This window comes from Pan paniscus, chromosome 4, assembly GCF_029289425.2.
Source record: "Pan paniscus chromosome 4, NHGRI_mPanPan1-v2.0_pri, whole genome shotgun sequence".
Taxonomy (NCBI): Eukaryota; Metazoa; Chordata; class Mammalia; order Primates; family Hominidae; genus Pan; species Pan paniscus.
The window spans coordinates 47,704,059-47,711,476 of record NC_073253.2 but is presented as its reverse complement, the minus strand read 5'-3'; positions in this window follow the sequence as shown (position 1 = coordinate 47,711,476).

Here is a 7,418-nt window from a genome sequence, read left to right as displayed (position 1 = left end):
TTTGTCATTGAAATGTTAGAAAAGGAGAAAATCATAAACAATAAAACAAATATGTAGTCCACCACTCGGAAATAACTCTTAACATTTTGATGTATACCCTTCCAGGCTTCTAAACACTTTACATGTTTAAATAACTGTGCATACTACTCTGAAAGTTGCTGTTTTTTTTGAGCTTGATAAATTTATTAGGTTGGTGCAAAAGTAATTGCAGTTTTTGCACCAACCTAATATTTTCCATACTTTTGAATAATCTACAAGGCTGCACTGTATTCTATTATATACATGTGTTAGAATACATTTGACTCTTGAACAACACAGGTTCGAAATACATGGATCCACTTTTATGTGGATTTTCTTCTGCCTCTGCCACCCCTGGGACCAACCTCATCATTTCTTCCTGCTCAGCTTACTCAATGTGAAGACAATGAGGATAAAGACCTTTGTAGTGATCAACTTTCACTTAATGAATAGCAAATATATTTTCTCTTCCTATGACTTTCTTAATCACATTTTCTTTTCTCTAGCCTATTTTGTTGTAAGAATACAGAATATAATACATACGACATGCAAAATATGTGTTAATTTACTATGTTATTGGTGAGGCTTCTGGCCAACAGGAGGCTATTAGTGGTTATGTTTGGGGGGGAGTCAAAATTATACGTAGATTTTTGACTGTGCGGAGGGTTGGTGCCCCTTACCCCCATGTTGTTCAAGGGTCAACTGTATATTTAAATAACCAGAAATTGTACATTTAAGTTGCTTATAGGTTTTCCTTTTAGAAGGAAGAATTTAATTTTAGCATTTATAGAAGTGACTCTTTTTGTGCATCCCTACTTTTATTCTTAGGATAAATCCTAACATATAATTGCTGGGACAAAGACATCGTATACTTATTGCCAAATCATCCTTGAAAAAGATTTCACCTATTTAGAATATTAACATATCCCTGCACTTATGCCAATTATTATTCTGGAGTCTTTTGTCCAGTATACATTCTTTTAAAATATATTCTAATCTAAGAGATTAATATAGGCCATTTTAAAATTCCACTTAGTTACTATTTTGTGTATATAGTAGTCCCCACTTATCTGCAGGAAATATGGTCCAAGATCCCCAGTGGATGCCTGAAATCTTGGACAGTACTGAATTTCCATTTTAGCTAAGCACTTACCACACATGGTGGCTATAACTTTTACAGTTTGAAGTTCAACAGTGAAACTTACACAAATTTCTTTTTCCTTCTTCACAATCTCACTAATAGACTTTTTTTTTTTTTACTGTAGATCTTAGCAATCTCAGCATGCAGTTTTTATTTTTCCTTATTAAGTCAAGAAACTTCACCCCTTTACTTAAAGGAAACACTTTATGCCTCTCTTTAGCATATCCAAACTTCCACCATCACTACGATTGGAGTTTGGGCCATTACGAGGTAAAATAAGGGTTTCTTGAACAAGCACTGTGATACGTCAGCAGTCGATCTGATAACCTAGCCAGCTACTAAAAGACTCATGGATGGGTAGTGTAGACAGTCTGGAGATGCTGAACTAAGGGATGATTCATGTCCCAGGCAGGACAAAGTGGGACACTGAGAGATTCCATCATGCTGTTCAGAATGATATGCAACTTAAAAGTTACTAGTTGTGTATTTCTGGAATTTTCCGTGTAATATTTTTTGGACTGAGGTTGACCATGGGTAACCAAAACTGCAGAAAGTGAAACTCCTGGTAAGGGGGGACTACTATGGAAAATTATTTTTTGATTGAATAATATTTCACAATGTGGATGGAGCATTTTGTTATTATTGGAATTTTTTGTGCCATTTTACATAATTCTGTCATGAATGTATGACTTTATCACTATCAATCAGTCATCAATCATCTATCTGGCATACCTTTTTCCACAATCTAATTTTTTAAATACTTAATGAGACAGTTTATATAAAGCAAAAAAACCCAGGCAGAACTAAACTATGCCATTGGTAATCAGAATAGTAGTTACTCTGAGGGGTTAATGACTAGAAGGAAGAGAAGGAGGGGTTAATGACTAGAAGTGAGCAGGCAGCTTGCTTGCAGGGGCTGGTAGCATTCTATTATTTATTTATTTATTCCTTTTTTACAATTATACTTTAAGTTCTGGGATACATGCACAGAACGTGCAGATTTGTTACATAGGTATACACGTGCCATGACAGTTTGCTGCACACATCAACCCATCATCTACATTAGGTATAAACTCCTAATGCTATGCCTCCCCTAGCCATACACCTCCTGACAGGCCCTGGTGTGTGATGTTCTCTTCCCTGTGTCCATGTGTTCTCATTGTTCAACTCCCACTTATAAGTGAGAACATGCGGTGTTTGGTTTTCTGTTCTTGTGTTAGTTTGCTGAGAACAATGGTTTCCAGCTTCATCCATGTCCCTGCAAATGACATGAACTCATCTTTTTTTATGGCTGCATAGTATTCCATGGTGTATATGTGCCACATTTCCTTTATCCAGTCTATCATTGATGGGGATTTGGGTTGGTTCCAAGTCTTTGCTATGGTGAAGAGTGCTGCAATAAACATATATGTGCATGTGTCTTTATAGTAGCATGATTTATAATCCTTTGGGTATATACCCAGTAATGGGATTGCTGGGTCAAATGATATTTCTAGTTCTAGATCCTTGAGGGATTGCCACGCTGTCTTCCACAATGGTTGAACTAATTCACAGTCCCACCAACAGTGTAAAAGCATTCCTATTTCTCCACATCCTCTCCAGCATCTGCTGTTTCCTGACTTTTTAATGATTGCCATTCTTCCACAATGGTTGAACTAATTCACAGTCCTGCCAACAGTGTAAAAGCATTCCTATTTCTCCACATCCTCTCCAGCATCTGTTGTTTCCTGACTTTTTAATGATTGCCATTCTAACTGGTGTGAGATGGTATCTCACTGTGGTTTTGATTTGCGTTTCTCTGACCAGTGATGACCAGTGATGATGAGCATTTTTTCATGTGTCTGTTGGCTGCGTAGATGTCTTCTTTTGAGAAGTGTCTGTTCATATCCTTTGCCCACTTTTTGATGGGGTTGTTTGTTTTTTTCTTGTAGATTTGTTTAAGTTCCTTGTAGATTCTGGATATTAGCCGTTTGTGAGATGGATAGATTGCAAATATTTTCTCCCATTCTGTAGGTTGCCTGTTCACTCAGATGATAGTTTCTTTTGCTGTGTAGAAGCTCTTTAGTTTAATTAGATCCCATTTGTCTGTTTTGGCTTTTGTTGCCATGATGTTTTAGTCATGAAGTCTTTTCCCATGCCTATGTCCTGAATGGTATTGCCTAGGTTTTCTTCTAGGGTTTTTATGGTTTTAGGTCTTATGTTTAAGTCTTTAATCCATCTTGAGTTAATTTTTGTATAAGGTATAAGGAAGGGGTCAAGTTTCAGTTTTCTGCATATGGCTAGCCAGTTTTCCCAACACCATTTATTAAACAGGGAATCCATTCCCCATTGCTTGTTTTTGTCCAGTTTGTCAAAGATCAGGTAGTTGTAGGTGTGTGGTGTTATTTCTGAGGCCTCTGTTCTGTTCCATTGGTCTATATATCTGTTTTGGTACCAGTACCAGGCTGTTTTGGTTACTGTAGCCTTGTAGTATAGTTTGAAGTCAGGTAGCATGATGCCTCCAGCTTTGTTCTTTTTGCTTAGGATTGTCTTGGCTATACAGGCTCTTTTTTGGTTCCATATGAAATTTAAGCAGTTTTTCTAATTCTGTGAAGAAAGTCAGTGGTTGCTTGATGGGGATAGCATTGAATCTATAAATTACCTTGGGCAGTATGGACATTTTCTGGATATTGATTCTTCCTATCCATGAGCATGGAATGTTTTTCCATTTGTTTGTGTCCTCTCTTATTTCCTTGAGCAGTGGTTTGTAGTTCTCCTTGAAGAGGTCTTTCACATCCCTTGTGAGTTGTATTCCTAGGTATTTTATTCTCTTTGTAGCAATTGTGAATGGGAGTTCACTCATGATTTGGCTCTCTATTATTGGTGTATAGGAATTCTTGTCATTTTCGCACATTGATTTTGTATTCTGAGACTTTGCTCAAATTGCTTATCAGCTTAAGGAGATTTTGGGCTGAAACAATGGGGTTTTCTAAATATACGATCATGTCATCTGTAAACAGAGACAATTTGACTTCCTCTCTTCCTATTTGAATACGCTTTATTTCTTTCTCTTGCCTGATTGCCCTGGCCAGAACTTCCAACACTATGTTGAATAGGAGTGGTGAGAGAGGGCATCCTTGTCTTATGCCAGTTTTCAAAGGGAATGCTTCCGGTTTTTGCCTATTCAGTATGATATTGGCTGTGGGTTTGTCATAAATAGCTCTTATTATTTTGAGATATGTTCCATCAATACCTAGTTTATTGAGAGTTTTTACCATGAAGGGGTGTTGAATTGTATTGAAGGCCTTTTCTGCATCTATCAAGATAATCATGTGGTTGTCATTGGTTCTTTTATATGATGCTTATATGATGGATTATGTTTATTGTTTTGCATATGTTGAGCCAGCCTTGCATCCCAGGGATGAAGCTGACTTGATCGTGGTGGATGATAAGCTTTTTGATGTGCTGCTGGATTCAGTTTGCCACTATTGAGGATTTTCCCATCGATGTTTATCAGGGATATTGGCCTGAAATTTTCTTTTTTTTGTTGTGTCTCTGCCAGGTTTTGGTATCAGGATGATGTTGGCCTCATAAAATGAGTTAGGGAGGAGTCCCTCTTTTCTATTGTTTGGAATGGTTTCAGAAGGAATGGTAACAGCTTCTCTTTGTACCTCTGGTAGAATTTGGCTGTGAATCTGTCTGGTCCTGGGCTTTTTTTGGTTGATAGGCTATTAATTACTGCCTCAATTTCAGAACTTGTTATTGGTCTATTCAGGAATTTGACTTCTTCCTGGTTTAGTCTTGGGAGGGTGTATGTCACTAGGAATTTATCTATTTCTTCTAGATTTTCTAGTTTATTTGTGTAGAGGTATTTATAGTATTCTCTGATGGTAGTTTGTATTTCTGTGGGATCAGTGGTGATATCCCCTTTATCATTTTTTGTTGTGTCTATTTGATTCTTCTCTAATTTTTTCTTAATAGTCTGGCTAGTGGTCTATCTATTTTGTTAATCTTTTCAAAAAACCGTCCCCTGGATTCATTGATTTTTTGAAGTGTTTTTCATGTCTGTGTCTCCTTCAGTTCTGCTCTGAGCTTAGTTATTTCTTGTCTTCTGCTAGCATTTGAATTTGTTTGCTCTTGCTTCTCTAGTTCTTTTAATTGTGATGTTATGGTGTTGATTTTAGATCTTTCCCACTTTCTCCTGTGGTCATTTAGTGCTATAAGTTTCCCTCTAAACACTGCTTTAGTTGTGTACCAGAGATTCTGGTACATTGTGTCTTTGTTCTCATTGGTTTCAAATAACTTATTTATTTCTGCCTTCATTTTGTTATGTACCCAGTAGTCATTCAGGAGCAGTTTGTTCAATTTCCATGTAGTTGTGCGGTTTTGAGTGAGTTTCTTAATCCTGAGTTTTAATTTGATTGCACTGTGGTCTGAGAGACTGTTTGTTATGATTTCCATTCTTTTGCATTTGCTGAGGAGTGTTTTACTTCCAATTATGTGGTCAATTTTAGAATAAGTGCGATGTGGTGCTGAGAAGAATGCATATTCTGTTGATTTGGGGTGAAGAGTTCTATAGCTCTCTATTAGGTCCTCTAGTTCCAGAGCTGACTTCAAGTCCTGAATATCCTTGTTAATTTTCTCTCTCGTTGATCTGTCTAATATTGACAATGGGGTGTTAAAGTCTCCCACTATTATTGTGTGGGAGTCTAAGTCTCTTTGTAGGTCTCTAAGAACTTGCTTTATGAATCTGGGTGCTCCTGTATTGGGTGCATATATATTTAAGATAGTTAGCTCTTCTTGTTGCATTGATCCCTTTACCATTATGTGATGGCGTTCTTTGTCTCTTTTGATCTTTGTTGGTTTAAAGTCTGTTTTATCAGAGACAAGGATTGCAACCCCTGCTTTTTTTTGCTTTCCATTTTCTTGGTAAATATTCCTCCATCCCTTTATTTTGAGCCTATGTGTGTCTTTGCACTTGAGATGGGTCTCCTGAATACAGCACACTGATGGGTCTTGACTCCTTATCCAATTTGCCAGTCTGTGTCTTTTAATTGGGGCATTTAGCCTGTTTACATTTAAGGTTAATATTGTTATGTGTGAATTTGATCCTGTCATCATGATGCTAGTTGGTTATTTTGCCCGTTAGTTGATGCAGTTTCTTATAGTGTTGATGGTCTTTACAATTTGGTATGTTTTTGCAGTGGCTGGTACTGGTTTTTCTTTTCCATATTTAGTGCTTCCTTCAGGAGCTCTTGTAAGACAGGCCTGGTGGTGACAAAATCTCTCAGCATTTGTTTGTCTGTAAATAATTTTATTTCTCCTTTGCTTATGAAGCTCAGTTTGGCTGGATATGAAATTCTGGGTTGAAAATTCTTTTCTTTAAAAATGTTGAGTATTGGCCTCCATGCTTTTCTGGCTTTTAGGGTTTCTGCTAAGAGATCTGCTCTTAGTCTGATGGGCTTCACTTTGTGGGTAACGTGACCTTTCTCTCTGGCTGCCCTTAACATTTTTTTCTTCATTTCAACCTTGGTGAATCTGATGATTATGTGTCTTGGTCTTCTTGAGGAGTGTCTTTGTGGTGTTCTCTGTATTTCCTGAATTTGAATGTTGGCTTGTCTTGCTAGATTGGGGAAGTTCTCCTGGACAATATCCTGAAGAGTATTTTCCAACTTGGTTCCATTCTCCCCATCATTTTCAGATACACCAATCAAATGTAGGTTTGGTCTTTTCACATAGTCCCATATTTCTTGGAGGTTTTGTTCTTTCCTTTTTATTATTGTTTCTCTAATCATGACTTCATGCATTATTTCATTAAGTTGATCTTCAATCTCTGATATCCTTTCTTCCGTTTGATTGATTTGGCTATTGATACTTGTGCATGCTTCACGAAGTTCTCGTGCTGTGTTTTTCAGCTCCATCAGGTCATTTATGTTCTTCTCTAAACTAGTTATTCTAGTTAGCAATTCATCTCATCTTTTTTCAAGGTTCTTAGCTTCCTTGCATTGGGTTAGAACATGCTCCTTTAGCTCGGAGGAGTTTGTTATTATCCACCTTCTGAAGCCTACCTCTGTCAACTTGTCAAACTCATTCTCCGTCCAGTTTTGTTCCCTTGCTGGCGAGGACTTGTGGTCCTTTGGAGGGGAAGAGGCATACTGATTTTGGAATTTCCAGCCTTTTTGCACTGGTTTTTCTTCATCTTCGTGGATTTATTGACCTTTGGTCTGATGTTGGTGACCTTTGGATGGGGTTTTTGTGTGGACATCCTTTTGGTTAATGT